Source organism: Ailuropoda melanoleuca, chromosome 2, assembly GCF_002007445.2.
Source record: "Ailuropoda melanoleuca isolate Jingjing chromosome 2, ASM200744v2, whole genome shotgun sequence".
Taxonomy (NCBI): Eukaryota; Metazoa; Chordata; class Mammalia; order Carnivora; family Ursidae; genus Ailuropoda; species Ailuropoda melanoleuca.
The window spans coordinates 51,170,369-51,190,118 of record NC_048219.1 but is presented as its reverse complement, the minus strand read 5'-3'; positions in this window follow the sequence as shown (position 1 = coordinate 51,190,118).

Genomic DNA, 19,750 nt, shown 5'->3' with positions numbered 1-19,750 from the left:
GGCGCCCAGAATAATGTGCATAGTATCATTGAAGAGGTATAGCAGAAAGTGGCCAGGAATGATATATGCGTGTTAGCCTCCACTTGTCCTTGCTAATACAATTACATTACACTCCAGATTTGTTTCATTTCCATTTCTGAAAAATTGGAAATATGACTTTTCACAGAATGTTCGTTAGAGCAAATTTTCATTATGACAAAACAATTTGTTGGTCTTCAGAAGGTGATAGGAACTTACAAATACCTCCGGTTTAAAAGCCATCCTTGCCTGGGTCAACCGGTTTACTAAAAGCTTTCTAAGGGGAGCTATAGCAATTGTCTTCACTCCTCGGAGGGTAATAAGGATTCTCTCCTTCAGCTTTCTATCTCGTACATAGATGGATAAAAGGAACAAAGCTAGGTTTCGGTTACACAAGTGATAAATAGAAGGACCACTCAAATTGTTTTGTTTTTGAAGATTATAGTCTACAATACGTCTTGGAAGGAGGACAATGTGGTTATGGTATCTCAGGTTGTATTATTAGTTTACTAACTGTGAGTCCTTGGGGAGATGACTCAACCATTCTAAGCTTCAGTTTTCTTATCTGCATTATGGGCATAATAGTCACTCTAAATGATAAATGAGATGATGTGTACAGCTCATTCAGGGGAGTAAAAATATATTGATGATCAGAAACCATCTTCTGTTTTGCATGGAGCAATATTACCTACAACAATAGCGAGAAGCGCCATCATACAAGGTGCAACATTTTAGTTGGCACGTCCTTGGCAGGATGATGATAACTCAAATGTTTCTGCTGATCTAAGCACTGTCTCATGTTTAGAGTTTGTCCCAGCTCGTTGGAATTGGCAGAGCTACTTGAAGGATCCCCGTTCGGCCACTTGCTGTGCTACTTTGTCTCTGTGAGTATCTGCGAATATCATATAATTCTGCAGAGCTATCAGAAAATTTGTGAACATTACTTTCCTCTGCATTTTCAGTAAAGCTTATTCTCTATAATAGAACATTTGTACCACACTGCCAAAAAGCCAAGTTGACAGCCATTATCAAAATTGAACAGTGTTTAACAACACATGACCATACTCTCCTGCCAAATTTTCTACAAAATTAAAATTTAGGAGAATAATAATCCAATGAATTGCTGTCATACCTGTGGTCATTTTTTATTAGACCGGATTCATGATGAGGCTGCTGTGAGTCAGTAATTACTCATTATCTGGGTCTCAGTCTCAGGAACATGCTGGGATTAGGCCTTGGTCAAGGATCTCATGTACTCAAATATGGTCATGAGTTTTCTTATCAGAAATTAAATCATTAAATACAAATCTTGGCTCTGATGACCAAACGAACAAATAAAAACAAAACACACACTCAAATAGCAACTCTGTTTTCAAAATAAAACCCGGCAGGATGACAAATTTATCTTTGCCTAATTTTCACAGGAAATTATAAACATTGTAATACAAGAATGAGTATTTTCTTATTTTTTGTCTTTATTTTCTTGCCAAACTTTTCATGTGTTTCCAGACGAAGGCTGAGAAAGAGGAAAAATGTAAAAGTTGGCTTGCAAAAAACCTATTGGCCTTATCATTGGTCTTTTTATCTTTGGACAATGATGACAAGAACTATGAAATTACCAATAAATATTATCATGATAGTGAATTGGGGAATTTAATACATGAACATAATACAGAGCAGAAAAGTAGCTGCCTCATTAGAAAAGAAGCAAAATAATATAATCCTATAGAGCTAGAAGGAATTTCAGGTGGTCCAGTACATTCTCCCATTTTTTAGCTGAAAAAAAAAATCAGTCTCTTTTAAATGATCGCAAAGGTTCAAACAAGTTTTTCAAAGAATAGGTGGTGTATTAACCTCGTGTCAAAGCCAGTACTATTGATTCTTTAAAGCATAGGCTTTTTATTTTTTTGTTTGATTTTTAGCAGTTGACATATTTTTGTGTTTAGACTCTGTTTATCTTTTATATTTGCTTCTTCAAACATAGAAATAATGAGGTAATACTAGAATATATTGAAAAAAACATATAATTTGTATTTCGCTGTTGAATTTTTATGAGTTAAATGTCTCTCCATATCAAATGTGTTCTCCTCCCACAGTGCTTTAGGTGACATTTTCAAATGTGGAAAGGAACCAACTGTTCAATTGTGCTCATTCATCTAGACACCATAATTTGTCTGTGATTTGAGCTCTGCAGTGTTCCGAAATACCTATGGGCGACTGATGTCTCTTAGCTCCCATTTGGTGTCAAATCAATGTGTACTATTACTGGAGAACTTTGTGAATGGTTTATAAAATCCAGGGAGAAGGCCAACTATTCAGATGACACCCTATTGCTTTCCCATGATCATTTTCCATGAGTGGTGTCTTCCTGCCCTAATATACAATCCACCAAGGAGTAATTCTTCACTCTGTTTAATTGAATCACTCTGTTTTCCTCACACAGAGCATACAGGGTGGAGGACTAATTGATGGGTCTTCCACATGTTAAAACTAAATGGTTTGAAAGATGGAAGAAAAGTAATTGGTTTTATGGAATTATAGCTATCTGCATAGTTCTCAACTAGGGGCAGATTCGTCCTGGGGGGCAGGGTGGGGGCAGACATTTGGCAATGTCTGGAGATGAGTGTTTTTGGTTGTTGCACCTGGCAAGATCTACTCCCACCTAGTGAGTGGAGGCCAGGGATGATGCTAAACGCTTGACAATGAACAAGCAGCCCCCCTACAACAAGGAATCTTACTCTGAAGGTCATTACTGCTGACCTTGAAGAATCCCCTCATAACTTTAAATTTGAAACTTTCTCATCTCTATTACACACAATTTGTGTGTGTGTGTGTGTGTGCGCACGTGCGCGCGCGCCTCAGAAGGCAGATTACAAATAAAGGCTTATAAAAACAGCCTTAAACTGCTCTGAACTGCATGGGTCTCGATGAAACAAACTTTAAAAAGTCAGGCTTTTAAAAGCAGGCTTGTGAGGCATATGGTCAAATGGAGCTCACAAATCATTATCGGAGACCTTTTCAAAATCTTCTAAAATTTCCACCCTCTATGTATATGTCTATCACCGAATGAGAGAAACAAAAGTTCTGGAGAGGAGTTTCCCTTTCCCCCGCGCAGTGTTAAAGGGATGGAGAAGGCAGCGCGTAGGGAATGGCTGACATTCTAACCGATGGTGTGGGTAGCGTTCTTTTCTCCCTGTCACTACTGTGTCAGGAGCCCTTCCTCTAGCCGGTTCTCGACATCTGAGTTAATGATGGGTTGTGATGCCCTGTAGCCAGCTTGACTGATGTCGTTTAAAACTTACCTCCCTGTAACAGCTAGTGACATGGCTCTGGCGAGGCCATCAGTGAAACCAATTAAAAATCTTATTTCTTCCATGCTGTGAGAGAAATCAGGAGGCCAGGCCTTTGTTCCAGGGTTGACACTGCACGGAGTTCCATGGAAGGTGCATGCGACCCTGCCTAGTCCCTAGGCAGGCTTGTAGGCAAAAAACCCTCCATCCCCAAGGCCAGACACGGGTTCCTCTTCCACCCCCAGATTCACAGGTAGGTTGTTCTCCTCCTAACAAATAATAAGATTACAAGAAATGAAAATGAGTAAAAAAAAAAAAAAAATAGCACAGGTCTTTGTGTCCCATAGTAGACACTTAGAGCTTTTTCTGCAAAAAGATATTTTCTACGTTAGAAGGAAAAAATGACGGGGTAAAATAGGTCATGCAGGAGTGAAGCTTACAAATTGCAGGCATGCTACACTTCACACTAACATTTTTGATTTTAAAAGTTACTTTTGAAGAAGGGTCAAAGCAGAATTCAATGTGATAATATAATTAAAGACATTTTCAATAAGTCAGCACTTATTTTAGTTTCGTTTTCCCCTTGGAATGAAAACTGTGTAGGCAATTAGTTTAAATTAGGCTACGTGGGGATATTATTTGTATAACAAAAATAAGTTTTTCTTTGTAATTAAATTTAATGGTGTTGCACCGGAGAGAAACTGAACAAGTTTCTAGGACATGCCTTGCTCTAGTCAACCCAGACTTCTGAGATCCATTGTTGTGTAACAAGTCATTTTGCCACTTCCCTGACATGGTCTGCATTTTTAACATGCTAAGCAGAGACTTCCAGCTGCAAAGGAATTGAAGTAAATCATTTTTCTCTGAGGTTCATCTAAGTTCCAATGCCTTCTAGGTTGTTCTGATGCTGCTAAAACCTTGCTTTTGTTTTAATCCCCCTAAAGAATGTGAAGAACAGCTTCTAATGATCATGTTATCTGTATATGCACATGAATTTCAGATTGGAACTTTGGGACTATTCCTGTATTGTAAGCCCTTGCCCACGAACTGATTATTCATTAATAGGGCCTAGGTATGTAACATGTTCATACCCATGCACACTGACACATATTTACAAAATATATATTCCATCACTTAAAATACTCCTACTGGGGCACCTGGGTGGCTCAGTCTGTTGAGTATTGGACTCCTGGTTTCCGGCTCAGGTCATGAGCTCAATGTCCTGAGATCTCCGTGCTCAGCGGGGAGTACGCTTGAGATTCTCCCTCTCCTTCTCCCTCTGCCCCTCTCCCAGCTCACACACACATTCTCTCTCTCTCAAGTAAATTTAAAAAAACGTAAAAAAAAAATAAAACAAAATGTTCCTAGTATGTGCAACTTTTATAATCAGAAAACTTAGTAAAGGAAAGAATACTTGGTATTCCTAATGGCATATCAAATCTGGATTTGGTTTACTTTTTCCAGACGTCCTTGGGAACAGAGGGAGTTGGTTTTCTAATATCAAACTCTCTTTCTACCTACATGAATAGGATCAGTGACTGTACATTAACAGAGACAAGATTTTGTGGTAGCTAGACAGTCTTGGATTCCCATCCCACTCTGTCATTCACGAGCTTACTATTTCAGGGAAGTTACTTCAGCTCTTTGAGTCACAGCTTTTTCAATCATACGTTGAGGTGCATAACACCTACACAATAGTTGTTGCGAACATCAAATGAATGCATAGACTAAAAATACTAAGCAGAGTCATAACAGGCAGTTAACAGTTGATCCTAATGGTTAGAATCGTTAACTGTTTTTGCTGTTATTAGGAGAAAAAAAGGGGAATCATCAGAAATTAAACATCAAATAATGCTACTTAAATTTAAGTTTATTAAGTTGACCCTATTCTATCAGCAACTCAGGCTTCTAAAGCAATTGAAGTAGGTTCATGACACAGTTGCAAACTGGATAGAGCTGCCCTACTCCCGCCTTGCCTTTTTCTCATGCCAGGCCCAGGCCTGAAATACCCTTTCCCACTTGCTGCTTAGCAAATGGCTATTCATTTTATAGACACTAACTTAAGATATCTTTATTCTGCAAAGCTGTGCCTGCTCTTTCTGACTCCTAGCTATATTTGATACTTTTCATCATAAAACCATGGATTATTGCCTGAAATGTAGATCTCCATGGAAAACACTATCTCTTGATTAGTTGACAGAACCATGTCTGTTCACATGCTTAATGGGATTATAACATAATGAGAACAACTCCACCAGCACCCACAAATATCAACTCTTTAGTTATTAAACACATTTTCTGTACTCAGATTTTGCATTATTTCATCCAAGAAAGTACAACTGCGCTGTGAAGTATTCTAGTTAACTCATATTTTCATGACCATGAAAAGAGGAATCTGTGCCTTTGCAAAAAAATGGAGGAAAAAGTATAGATGAAAGAGTTACTAAAATATAAATGTGAAATTGTTGTGTTGATTAAGCCAAGAAAACTAAGAGGAAAAAACAAATGTTTTCTCAAAATTTACAGATAAAGATTATGGAAGGCAATAACTTGTATATAAAATGCCTCCAATTAGGATATTAAAAGAAATTATGTTGTTTCATGTCAAACCCATTTATATGAATTTGCTGTTTGTCAGAGGAAAAACAACCAGGACTCATTGCTCCTATAATTGTTGAGAAATAATAAGTTGTAGTATTATTTGCCATTGTCAATAAATAAGCAAATAAACAAACAAACAAACAAATAAAACCCAAGTAGACTACTTATGAATCAACATACTTTCATTAACAGAACTAAAATTAAAAATTATTAAAATGCTAATATTTCACAATAAGTTTCATTCATTGAGACATTCATTTAACATACATTTTGTCTTATTCAACATTTATATATTTAATAGGTGACATATTTGATTCAAGCCTGGCATATAAATGAATTATTTTAATTCACAGGTGATAGATATTACAAGTAAATGATGTATCTAACTTAACAGAGGCTTAACTATATCTGGTTCTGAAAGAGATTGATCTTTTTATTGAGAGATAAATCCGTATCAAAAGGTGTTGCATCTCAACTTAATCTAACTCAAATCTATAATGAATTTTTCTTAGTGTGCATGGGTAAGACAAGGAACAAGTTTGCCCTCAAGTGGGCTTCAAAGGCAGATGAGAGTTTCCAAAAAGAGAGTGGGGAGATATGTTCGGATCAGAGGTTTACTTATTCAGTGTAATAGGGAAGAAGCTAAAATACATGCCCCATGTTTTTGTGGAAACAGTTCCCCGTAGGAGCTTATACTTGGTAGGTGCCTCATTGTGTATTGCATTATTGAAATGTCACACCATGATTTTCGTCATACTTTAAAATATTCAAATATTATTTGGCATCTGTTAGTTATTTTTGTTAAATTTTTAGAATGTTTTAAGGCAGTAACCTCTGCCCTACACTAACATAAAACAAGTTTGAAAAATCTCGAATTTTCCTTCTCCAATAGACATTGACTACACTAAGAAATCTTCATTGAATCAATAATTAAAACTAATGGCAATATCTTAAACAGATTTTTGATTTTTAGATGCACTAAATTACATTATTTTTATAACTTTAGCAGCATCTGGATTGTCTCAAGCAAATCGGTTTTTAATTCCTACCAGTATATGTCCAGACTATGTGTTTATTATAATGTGGCTCTTTTCCATTACCTTGGACTTAGTTTTATCAGTAAATACTTTGTAACTTCAGTTCAACATTCCCAATTTGTTCTGAAAGAATCCTAACTTTTTTTTTTTTTGAAGATTTATTTATTTGGGAGAAAGAGGAAGAGTGTGGGGGAGGGTTAGAGGGAGAGGGAGAGAGAATCCCAAGTAGAATCCATGCAAAGTGCAGAACCCAGGTGGGGCTCAACCCACAGCTCAACGTGGGGCTCCATCCCAGAACCCTGAGATCATGACCTGAGTGGAAACCAGGAGTTGGATGCTTAACTGACTGCACCACCACGTGAAGTTACCTAGAAATCTGTATTTCCTATCAACTAGCAACAAATCAACTTAAGATAGTTGTTATTCACAGCAAGATTTCAAAACCAATTGACTGGACTTGTCCAGGCCCTTGTAATACTGAGAATGTAAAATTCCCTTACAAATTTTCCCATAGTCTTCTAATTCTCACGGAAATATCCTTCTCTGAATGTCTTGCTAAATTATATAATTAATCACCTTAAATTTACGCTGACCGTTATTATTCATCCTTACTTTCCTTTGTAAGAAATTTTACCCTCAAACTTACGGTCTACATTTTATAAAGTACATTTTATAATGAACTTAGACATAATGGAATTTAACACTTTTATAATAATACCCTGATTAACCAGAATTTGTTCTGGTTAATTGCATTTTCTAATAATTACATTTAACAAGTGAATTCTATTCCTTTAAAATGTTGTCAAAATTCTTTACTTTCTCAAATGCATTAGTTCATTTATTACTTTAATAAGTAAAACATAGGTAAAGATAATTGAATCTGTCTGATAATTGAGAATCTGGCAGTGCCTGGAGGGGTCTCATTCTGAAACTAAATTCTCAACATTGTATTGTCCTAGAGAGGTAGATGTAAAGATTAACACAAATTTGAGTGACTCTGGAATTGAGCCAGGAAGCTAGATTTTCATGAAACACACACACACACACACACACACACACACACACACACACACCTTTCCCTCTATTTTATGACAACCTTTTAAAGTTCAAGACAAGCCAAATAATTTTCAGCTAATTGAGGATCAGTTTAATTGAATTCTGTCAATTCAAAGTCTTAAAAAAAGTTATTTTTCAAACTTTCAAAATTCTTCCTAATTTCTCAGGATGATAAAAATCTTTCAAATTATTGAATACCCAATATCTCCTTAATGGTTATAGAATTATATATGTGGGTATGTTTGTAGATTTATTTGCACAATTATGGAATATTTCCAATATATAAAAAAGTATAGAAAATAGTATAACAGACACTAGCATACCCGTTTCCAAGCATAAAATTTTGCAGTTTACCACATGTTCGAGTTTTGAAAGAGAATATTACCTTTTTTCCCTAGAGATGTCTATTCTAAATTTACTGTTAAGCATTCTGTGTTTCTATATACTTACTCTATGTGCTGTTTGATTTTTAGCATTTAATACATGCTTGTCATATTTATATACTTCTATATATTTACCTAATTTCATAAATGTATACTATATACTTTCTATATATTCTTATACAACATATACATGCATAATTTTTCCATATACAGTCTGTGTACATAACATTTAGAATATATACATTTAATGTTATGAAATGATATGTTAATTATAAATATTAATGTACATTTTGCTTTCTAAAATTTTTATGCAAGGTTAGGATTTTATCATTTTTCCATTTGATTCTTAAAATTCTAGTTCATTTATTATGTTGTCATGTGATATTTAATCATATGACTCTACAATTATTTATTCTCCAGCAGATAAATATTTTAACTATTAAAAAATTCTATTGCAGTGCTGCAATAAATATTATTATACATGTCTTCTGTATATGTATGAGAAAGATTTTCTAGAATATGTAGAAATGGACCTTTTGAGTCTAAAGTTAGAGGCATCTTCAAGTGATGACATAAGGCCAAAAGTTTTCCGAATGAACAGAACACATCTATACCCATAGCAGCAAGCTTCTGTGGCTCCACAACTTTGGCATACTTATGATGAGACTTTTAAATTTTTGCCGATGTGATACATTTGTGAACATACCATTTTGGGGTGGTAACCGACATTTCCCTGTTGTTATTGATCATCTTCTTAAGGATTTCTGTATTTAGTTTTCCTGTTCAGTAAATTGTCTGTTCATGTCTTATGCCCAATTTTCTTGGACAGGGACATTAATTAGTGATTTAATGGCATAGTCTATTAGCAAAGTGATGGAGGAATCATCACTGCCATACATTGCTGGTGGGAAGGCAGAATGGAATGGCTTCTGTGGAGGCAAATTTGACAATATCTAGTAATATTATATGCATTTCTACCCTTTAACTGAGCAATCCCATTTCTAGAGCCTATTCTGAAGATAAATTGGTAAAACTATTAAAAAAAATGGATCACAATCTGTTTGTTACAGACTATTTGTGTAGCAAATTTTGGAAATAATTCAAACATCCATCTGGTTAAATAAATGCCATCAACAGAATGGAATACTGTGAAGCTACAAAAATAATGAGAAATAATTTTATATACTATTACAAAATTATTGTTCAGTTAAAACAAGCTGAAGAAGGTAAGTGTATTACATGCTCTCATTTATCTAAGTAAGGTATACATGTGTACACAGAACTCTTCCTTAGATAAATATTTATATCTTTCATATATATGTATAGACATATATATGTAGAAGCTAGGCTTCTTTGAGCATATTCATTTTACAGATTTAAATTCATAAACATATTTCAAATAAGCATACTAAAAATAATTCTTAAAAATTTGAAAGCAATAAAATAAAATACATTTAAATTATTAATTTTACTATGTATTGAGTTGATAATATAACCAGAGATGAATTATTTCAAGTACCTGTAAATAAAACAATTTGACTATATATATTCCTAGCAATATAACCTCAGTTTTTTTTAAAAATGAAAAAATTTAAACTATTTTCATTAATTCTGGTGTTAGTAATAATTTGGTATTATTATGCTTAAAGTTTTATATAATTTTAGATAATTAAATATGTATTGAATATGTATTGCTATAAATAAATATACAAATAAACATAAAATTATTCATTTACTTCATTAATTATGTAATTGACTATGTTTATGTCATAGGTCATACTTTTTATTTGTTATTTAATATCATTCTATGTAAAGGAAAATACATCTTTTGGATTATTTGCATGAATTTTAGCATCCATCTTTATATGTGTAATGCCAATTTAAAACGAAAATATAAAGGCACTTCACTCATTTGTAGAATCATCAGAATTACATAATTTGTATTTTGTAGTGTGTGCACGCACATGTATTTCATTCTTACCACAATAGTGGAAACACTGCATAAAACAAACTCGACCATTTTTATTTTACTTCTTGATATATTCATAATGCCTTCTCTATCAAAACTCTCTATCCATGCCTTACTATTGAACAAGGAGGACTAAAAGGAAGAAGAATTATTACTCCGCTTTTCCTTCTGTCATCAATGTCAGCATTAAGTATGTGGCTAATACAGAGAAGTAACACGAGTAAGAAAGAATATGACAGCGTCCATTAGTCACGCACATTTGTAAGAATGCCATGGCCTTCTCACTGCATTTTAAGCAAATTCCTGTTCAGACGGAAAGTGTGACTTCTTGGGGCTGTTGTTTCCCCACTTACCCAGTCATGAACACGATACACTTAGGTTGTACTCATTTCGGATCTTGCTGAACTCCCATCATGGATGCATCAGATTTCTTGGATCTTGTGAGACCTCAGAACCATCAATATGCAGATGGAGAGACAAAGAATGGCAACGGATGCACATAGGGTGTGTATCTCCTCTGTTCAAATGCATATTCCTTTGTCGCATTAGGCGAGTTCAAAGGTTTAAGGCAGTGACAAAAGAGCATCGCACTAAGCACAAAGTCTTTCTGAGCAAAAGGCCTTGTGCAACTGCCCTGGTTGGCTGTCTGTGGAGCCTGCTTGTGCACACTTCATCCCGCCTGAGTCCCAGAAATTTCAGTATAAAACGTGGTTAATTATTATATCTACTGGTAAGAATTAAGTGACTTAATAAATTTCTTTCTTTCTTCCTTTTGGAGAGGGGAAAAAGGTGGGGAGAGGGGAGGGAAAGAGAGAATCTTAAGTGGGCTCTCCATACCCAGTGTGGAGCCCGACAGGGGGCTCAATCTCACAACCCTGAGTTCATGACCTGAGTTGAAATCAAGAGTCAGACACTTAACCTAGTGAGCCACACAGGTGCCCCTTGCTAATAAATTTCTTACAAAATACCTAAAAGTGCACTTTATTTTTAGATTCTTTCTATAGTCAGAGAAGTGCAGCATAAAATAAGGGTTCATGAGAATTAAAAATAGGTGTATTTCAGTGAAGAAAGAGAAATTTTAAGTGGAAGAAAGCATTTTGGCAGAGATTAAAAGTAGATTTCAGTGAAAAGGGACATATTTTAAATAGAAGAAAAAGAAAGAATGATCAATGGAGAAAGAGTCAAGATCAGAAAAAGTTGGGTCCATAAAAATTAGCATGAGATTGGCCTTCGGAGTAAAAAATGCCAAGTTGTCCTTCCAGGCAGATCACAGGGAATTACAATGACTACTAGTAGCATCTACCCATCCTTTATTTTAATAAATCTTGCCCTCTCCTCAATTGCTAAGAAAATTCTCACCCATCAGGTGTGCAAGGATTGTAAAAACCACTAAGGAATGAAGCCATGAAGATATTTAAAATCAGATAAGCCTTACACAGATTTTGTAATGCTGTATTTATACTTGATTTTAAGACTTATTCTGTGAATTAAAATCTTATTTTGTTAACTTTGTTTCTTACTAAATTGTATGTATGTATCTCCCTGTATAAAAATCTCTTCATTTTTTGCAATGTGTTGGCAAGAGAAATGATTCTATGTACATTGCAAGAGGTATTTAATTGTGATATTTCAATATAATATGGACCATTATGCAAAATTGGCATAATTTGATTACCAGATTGAGTAGATCTTAATATAACATATTGTAGGAGGACTTGCATGCCCCTATAATACTGGTAACAAGAGGAAAATAATTTATGAGAAAAACTGAAAAAAAAACCCTCTAGTTCATTTGACATTTTTATTTCTGAAATTCTGAATCTTATTTTTTCTTGCCTTTTTCTTCTTTTTTTTTTTTCTTTTGAGCTCTTTCGCATCACTATAGAATAATTAAGAAATGGTTGCCTTTTGCTTTGGCCTTTGGGTATCCGCTACAGCATTGCCTGTATTACTTGCATATTTTGACCTGTATGACATCTACAATGAGAAGATGACATTGTTTGAGAGCAGAGATACAGATAGCTTCAGCATAATAAGGTTTAGAAGATCAGTAAGGGTACAATGCAATAAGGAAGGTACAATGCCTATGGCGGCAGTTAGGAAAGAACATTGCTGAAATGAATCATGCCCCAAACATAGAAAGTGTTGGGATGAAGCTATTGAAAGTATTATGAAAATGTAACACTAATAAAAAAAGGAAAGTCATAGAATTTCAGAAATTAAAACAGGAAGGATTTTAGATGTCATCTCACAGAAAGTTCCAGGATCTTAGATCTTCTATGACAAAAAGTTGTTCCCTCATGAAATATGTTGACTTAAGTTATCCTAAACTTGTATCCTAGACTTGTAAGAGATGATAATATGCAAATGTGCATCAGGACATTTCAAATATGGGGAACAATAAATATTTTTCATGCTTCTTAGGCTTCCATGTCCCCTCTTTTTTTCTGTTTAAAAGACATATCAAAATTTTGAAGAACTCCTCTTCCATGTTGCATTTGGCAAGCACTGGTTATTTTTTGTGATCCTGATGGAGAAAATGGCTTTTAAAAAATCACACAAATAAATAATGGCAGTGAGAAAGGGGCAAAGGATATGCATATTGTAGGAAACAACTTCTGTAAGCCAAACATTTGACATATTCCTTATTCAATCTTCATGGCAACTCTAGCCCACAGGCATTATAATCCCAATTATAGATGAAGATGGAGGTTCCAAGAAGACATATAATTTAGTCATAGGGCTACTAAATAGAACAACTCTGATTTTGTTCCAAAGCTGATAATATACTCTTTCTACTGCAAAACATAAAACAAAGTTTTAATTCGATTTTTAATCTGAAAGGTATATTTGGACACGATGCAGTAATGTTTATTAAAAAGCAATAATTTACAATTAATAGCTCTGTAGTACTTACTAACTTCCAGGCAGTATTCTAATGGTTTTCTTTCTTTCTTTCTTTCTTTCTTTCTTTCTTTCTTTCTTTCTTTCTTTCTTTCTTTCTTTTTCTTTCAAGAGAGAGCATGTGAGTGGGGGGATGGGCAAAGGGAGAGAGAGAAATCAAGAGTTGGATGCTTAATCAACTGAGCCCCTAATGAATAACCCAGGCACCTCTAATGATTCTAATAACATGCAGTCTAAATGATTTAATATGATAACATGGTGAGATAAGTACTACAGAAGACAGGTAACTTGTCCAAGTTTCCACAGTTCATAAATATTGAAGCTGAGATTTGAAACCAGATGTGGTGTTCCAAAATTCTAAATAGATACTGTGTCTTAGGGAAACTATAAAAAATTTTAAAAATACATTGTTGGGGCACCTGGGTGGCTCAGTCGGTTAAGTGTCTGCCTTTGGCTTTGATCATGATCCCAGGGTCCTGGGATCGAGTCCCACATCCGGCTCGCTGCTCATCAGGGAGTCTGCTTCTCCCTCTCCCTCTGCCTCTCACCACTCCCCTCATGCTTGCTCACTCTCTCCCTAAAATAAATAAATAAGTAAAGTATTTTAAAAAGTAAATTGTCATACTTTGAGTTAAAGAACCAAAATAACTATTCCCTAATTTTTAGAGCACCCGTTATGTGCCAGGCATTGTTCAAAACACTAGGGATATAGTGCTAAACCAGACTAAGTTCCTTTTTCTCATGGAGCCTACATTTTCATGAAGTGGAGATTAATTTTTAAAATCAAATAAATATATATTGAGATAATGATAAAGACTAAGAAAAAACATAATAGGTAAACAGAATAAAAGGGGGTGTGCTAGTGTAGAACTGGTGTCTCCTCTAGTTAATTAGGGTGGGTAGGAGATGCTTCACCTATAAAATGCCATGGCAGCTGAGTTCTGAATGATGAGGGGTACCCCAGGTAAAAGTCAGGGAGAGCCAGTGCAGAAAAACTGCTCTAGTGAGGATCTGCAGTGGATGACCTGGGTTGAAAAAACAAACTAGGGGCGCCTGGGTGGCTCAGTCATTAAGTGTCTGCCTTCGGCTCAGGGCGTGATCCTGGCGTTATGGGATCGAGCCCCACATCAGGCTCCTCTGCCGGGAGCCTGCTTCTTCCTCTACCACTCCCCCTGCTTGTGTTCCCTCTCTGGCTGTCTCTCTCTCTCTGTCAAATAAATAAATAAAATCTTTAAAAAAAAAAAAAAACAGCAAGCTGGCCAATAGACTATATTGAGGGGATAGAATTTTTTTCTATATGAAATGAAATAAGAAAACATTGCCAAGTTTTTGAAAAGAAGAAAAAAATTGGCTTAAGTACCCTGAGCACATCAACTTAAATATTCTTCAGCTGATTTTCAACTGCCGGTATCAACACTTTGGGGCTTTCTCTGAAGCTTTGGAAGGATGAACTTCTCTCACACTAGTAGGCAAATGTACTGAAAATCCTGAGGCAGCCCTCAGGCAATGACTTTTGTATACTAATACCACAGCTCTCTCACCCTCTGGTGGGGTAAATCTGAGGAGCCATTATCTAGAGTTTCTTTGGGAGATTAAGCTTTAATGAGCCGCAGACATTGCTGCTTTATCAGCTGCCCTCCTCCTTTTTTGTACTTTTCCACTCCCATCTTATATATCATTTTACTTCCAAAAACGATTCTCTCACATGAATCTTTGTCTACCATCTGCTTCTGGTGAGAACCAAACTAAAGCAACATTGGTTTACTTTCTAAAATGATGACTTTGGCTGATGTGTGAAGAGTGGACTGAAAACAAGGAAGGAAATGATAGACTATTTCAGTGGACCAAGAGAAAGACGATGGTGGCTTAAATTAAAAAGTAGAGATGGAGGAAAGTGGATATATTGAGAATACACATTGAAAGTAGGGCTGACAGAACTGCTGATACATCGCTTATGTCTGTGGTAGAAGAAAAGATTCGTGAAGCACTCTTAAATTTTTGGCTTGAGCAACTTCATTGATGGCGATGCCACGTACTGACACAGGAGATTTGGAGACTCAGTAGACGGTCAGTAGAATGAATTAATATTCTATTTGCAAAACGCTAATTGTGAGTAGCGTTAGGCATCCCAACAGTGATATCAAGTAGACAGATCCTTTAGTTTGCTGGTCCTGAGGAGGAGGAGTGATCCGGGTGGGAAATATTCTAGTAGTCAGCAACGCCTAACCAGTCTTTCACTTCGTGGGATGAAACGAGATCAACTAGAAAGAATGTGATAACTAGAGGAGAATTTTGAGGACAGAGCTGTGGCACACAAACATTTAAAACTTTGGCCAAAAAGAAAAAGGAAGATAACAAAAAAAGATCAGAAAACATATAGGGAGTTGAGGGACAGTTAGGCAAGAGTCGGGGCTACAAGAAAGTTTGAACAAAATGATCCAAGAAGATTGGAATTCAATGTTAAAAAAGAAAATTGACCATTGTAATTGGTAAGACAGAGGTCATCGGTGACTTGACAAATGTCATTTTGCCGAGCTGGTAGGAAAAAAACCATTAATGAAGGAGCAAAGACAAGACTTGAGGGTGAGACGATTGATAAATAAATTTTAGACAAACAGCAGATTGTTACGAGGGGTAAACTGGAAAATGTGTCATTATCTGGACACACACGTAATCTTCATCCCAGTCTCTCCCCCCATTTCCAGTGATATTGTGTTTGTATGCTGACAGAATGGAATCATGTTTGTACGCTGATAGAATGGAATCATCAGAAGAAGAGGTTTAGATGATTTTTATAGATTGAAGCCCAATATCTCTCTTGTTTAATGAACACTTCTGATTGAAAAATAAATAATAAATCATAGTTGATGGCATTGTGATAGTGTCTGGTGACAGATGGTAGCGACACGTGTGGTGAGCATGGCATAATATATAGACTTGTCAAATCACTGTGTTGTACACCTGACACTAGTGTAACATTGTGTGCCAACTATACTTCAATAAAGAAAAGAATAAATAATAAATTATGCTTGGAGTTAAGTAATCATATTTCATTTAAAATGATATCAACCAAATTTAAGTTTGAGAATATAGTGTAGAACAATTATTTCTCAGGGCTGGCTAATTTCTTCTGTGGTCAGTAAACTGCTCATGATGATACTAAAAATACTTTCATTTTCAGATAGCAGATGTAAGAATATCACTCACCTTTTGATGCAAAGACAAATATTTTTATTCGGATTCGTAGCTTGAACAATAACAAAAATCTTTGTCTTCAGCTAATATAAGTGGTTGGTGGATTATAAAAATCATGTCAACAATCTTTGTTTAAATTTCTGGCCTCTATAAATTCAAACTAAAAAAAAAAAAAGAAATCTTTTCAGAGCATTTTTGTCAAGTCTGTTGTTTTGAAATTTGATTAGTGAGAACAATACATGTTTTGAGTACCTCAATTTTCTCTAACATTCTCCTCTTTTGTTCATGTTCCTTATATAATTATAGTACCTGTCTAAGATGATTTTTAATGGATGTTGCACTGTTGTACAAGATTTTGTAGTTTTTCCTGTTTGTGAGATGAAGGGTTGAAGTGACAAAACAGGTATTCTGATTTTAATTCAATCTCACAAGGTCTAAAAAATTCCCAAATAGGACTTTTTCATGGAAAACAAAAGCATGACACAGATGGAATTAAATAGGTAACAAATGACCATTAAAATTTTCATTTTTTAGTGTTATACCTACATGTATACTAAATTACTCTATAAGATTAATATTATAATGTAGTATCTATTGTTTTTCCTTAAAGTATTATTTAAGTTGTATAAGCATATTTTGACACAAAAAAGATACAATGGCCTTTCTAAATTTATTTGGCAAATTCATTCAGTTCTGCTATTTATATTAGCTCACAGTCTATTTCCTTTCTTACCTAGCAACTAGAAAACTCTTCATGGTTTCATAGATATGTATATGTATGTGTGTATACTTGTTTAAGTTGCAGCTACTTTCCATGTGTCTAATTCCAGATCAGCTATCCCCATGAAAACATACATGTTGACCACTTCCTGTGTGTAAGGCATGGTTTCCAGTTTTCCTACATTGCGGTTGCCCACAATAAACTCAACGTATTTTTCCTTTTGTAAAATGCAATCACAAAACTTTGGTCCTGAGACCTTTTATGAATTCCTTTTCTCATCCTGCTTGATAGATTTTTTTTCCTTAAGGAAAATAAAAAGCTATAATGTAAATAGTAGCTTAAGAACTCCAATGGAAGGGGCACCTGGGTGGCTCAGTTGGTTAAGCGTCTGCCTTCAGCTCAGGTCATGATCTCAGGGTGCTGGGATCCAGCCCTGCATCAGCTCCCTGCTCAGCGGGGAGTCTGCTTCTCCCTCTCCTTCTGCTCCTCCCCTCTGCTGGTGCACTCCCTTTCTCTCTGTCAAATAAATAAATAAAATCTTAAAAAAAAAATCCTAATGGAAGAAAACCTGAATGGAATAGTTCACCAACTTCTTCATCAGTTGATCCATCAATCTCCCAGGCACATTCAAGGAGGTAGAAATAAAATCACATGCCTTCCCCTCACCCACCTCCAGGATCTTTGAGATCATAGGCATATATACATATGTGTGTGTGTGTATATATATATGCATAGAAACATATATGTATGTATGTATGTATTTATGCATAGAAACTAGATAACACAAGGAGTGAAAGGAGTGAATCCTCCCCTAGCTCCTCTGGAGAGAGTGAGGTCCTCCTGACACTTTGACTTCATCCCAGTGATACTGATTTCAAACTTCTGGCTTCTAGAACTGTGGAAGAACATTTCTGTTGTTTTAAACCAAAAAGTTTGTGGGAATTTGTTACAGCAGTCATAGGAAAGTTATATATCTATATATATTATATCTATATATTATGTAATTATTATATATCTGAATATTATATATAAATTAAATTATTATAAATAATTATATATCTTATATTATATATTATTATATATCTAGATATATATAGATACAGATAAAATATAAAAATAGAATTATAAGTCTATAGATGATATAAAGAAATGGCTCTCCTTTTCTGTACTTATCTAAGTTCATTTCAATTTAATTCCTACATCCAGCAGGTAAATATTTTAAAAACTCCAGAAAATTTATGGATGGATATGACCATATCTTTGATTGATTCAGTAATACTCATTGTAAAGTACTGTTTTATTACGATGCCAATCTTTTGAAACCTTCAGGCATATGCCTTTCAGGTCCTTTGCATTTGTTTTTTTCCTTTTAACTTCTCGACTCCAACTGTACTTACTCCATACATCCTCATGGTTCTCATGCTTACTGATCTCATGGATATACTCAAATGCCCCCATCTTAGGAAGGTCTTCTCAGATCATCTTTTAAAAAACAAAAACGCATCTTTTTATATATAGTGTTTATTGCTATGTAAGATATTATCCATTTTACTTGTTTATGTTGTTTATTACCTACTTTGTATAACAAATTCAGCTTCATGAGGTCAGGGATTTTGTATGTTTTATTCATTGCTATACCCCAATTACTAACCCATAGTAAGTACACAACAAAATATTTGGTGAATGAATGAATGGAAGCAGATGAGAATGAATTAATGAATCATGAATGAGGTCCTATATCTACTTCCCTTGTGACTTTTCATTTGCTTTAAATATTGTGTGGTTATTAGCTGATTAATTAATTTGCTTTAGAGACTAGATTTTAAATTTCTCTCACGGGAATAATAAAAATAAGTTATGAACCAAGTTGCAGTTCTAGTAATAAGATCAAGGAATAGTCATCCACAAAGTAAGATTAACATATATTGCCACCTAGGAAGTCTATCCATTATAGATTATAATGGCATAATTTATAAAGCTCTCAAAGTTTCTAAATAAGTTAGAATTAAAAATATTGTTTTGAAATAATGAGCTAATTTATATTTTTCTATATGTTAAGGGGGAAAAAAAGAAGATATCTTGGATATGAGCCTGAAGTCTGATAATTTTAGAATAATAATGTAGTCTAAGCTGTGCATTAATCCCTCATGTCTAGTGAAATAAGCTCCCCTTCTATCCACATGGCCCTCTCTTTTAAGCTCATTATATGTTTTCTTGAGCTACCTTCTCTAATTTAATTTTAAGTATTATCCTCAGTGATTTTTTTTAGCATTTATAAGAAGATCATTTTTAAATCTTGTCTTAAGACCTCTCTTTTGCATACCAATTCCATAATCTCTGCTGCTCATATCTACTTACATGTCCAAAGCTCTTCCCTAATTATGACAAAATTATCTTTGTTATCTCTAAAGAACTATTTATTTTCCAGTATCTAATGACAACATTTGTTCCCTGCCACCCTTTGCCTTGCTCATGGTATCTTTACCATCATCATCATTATCATGATTATCTTCCACGGTCCACCTATGGATTAGCAACAGGGCAACCTAAACAAACTAAGAACTTCCTGTGGAATC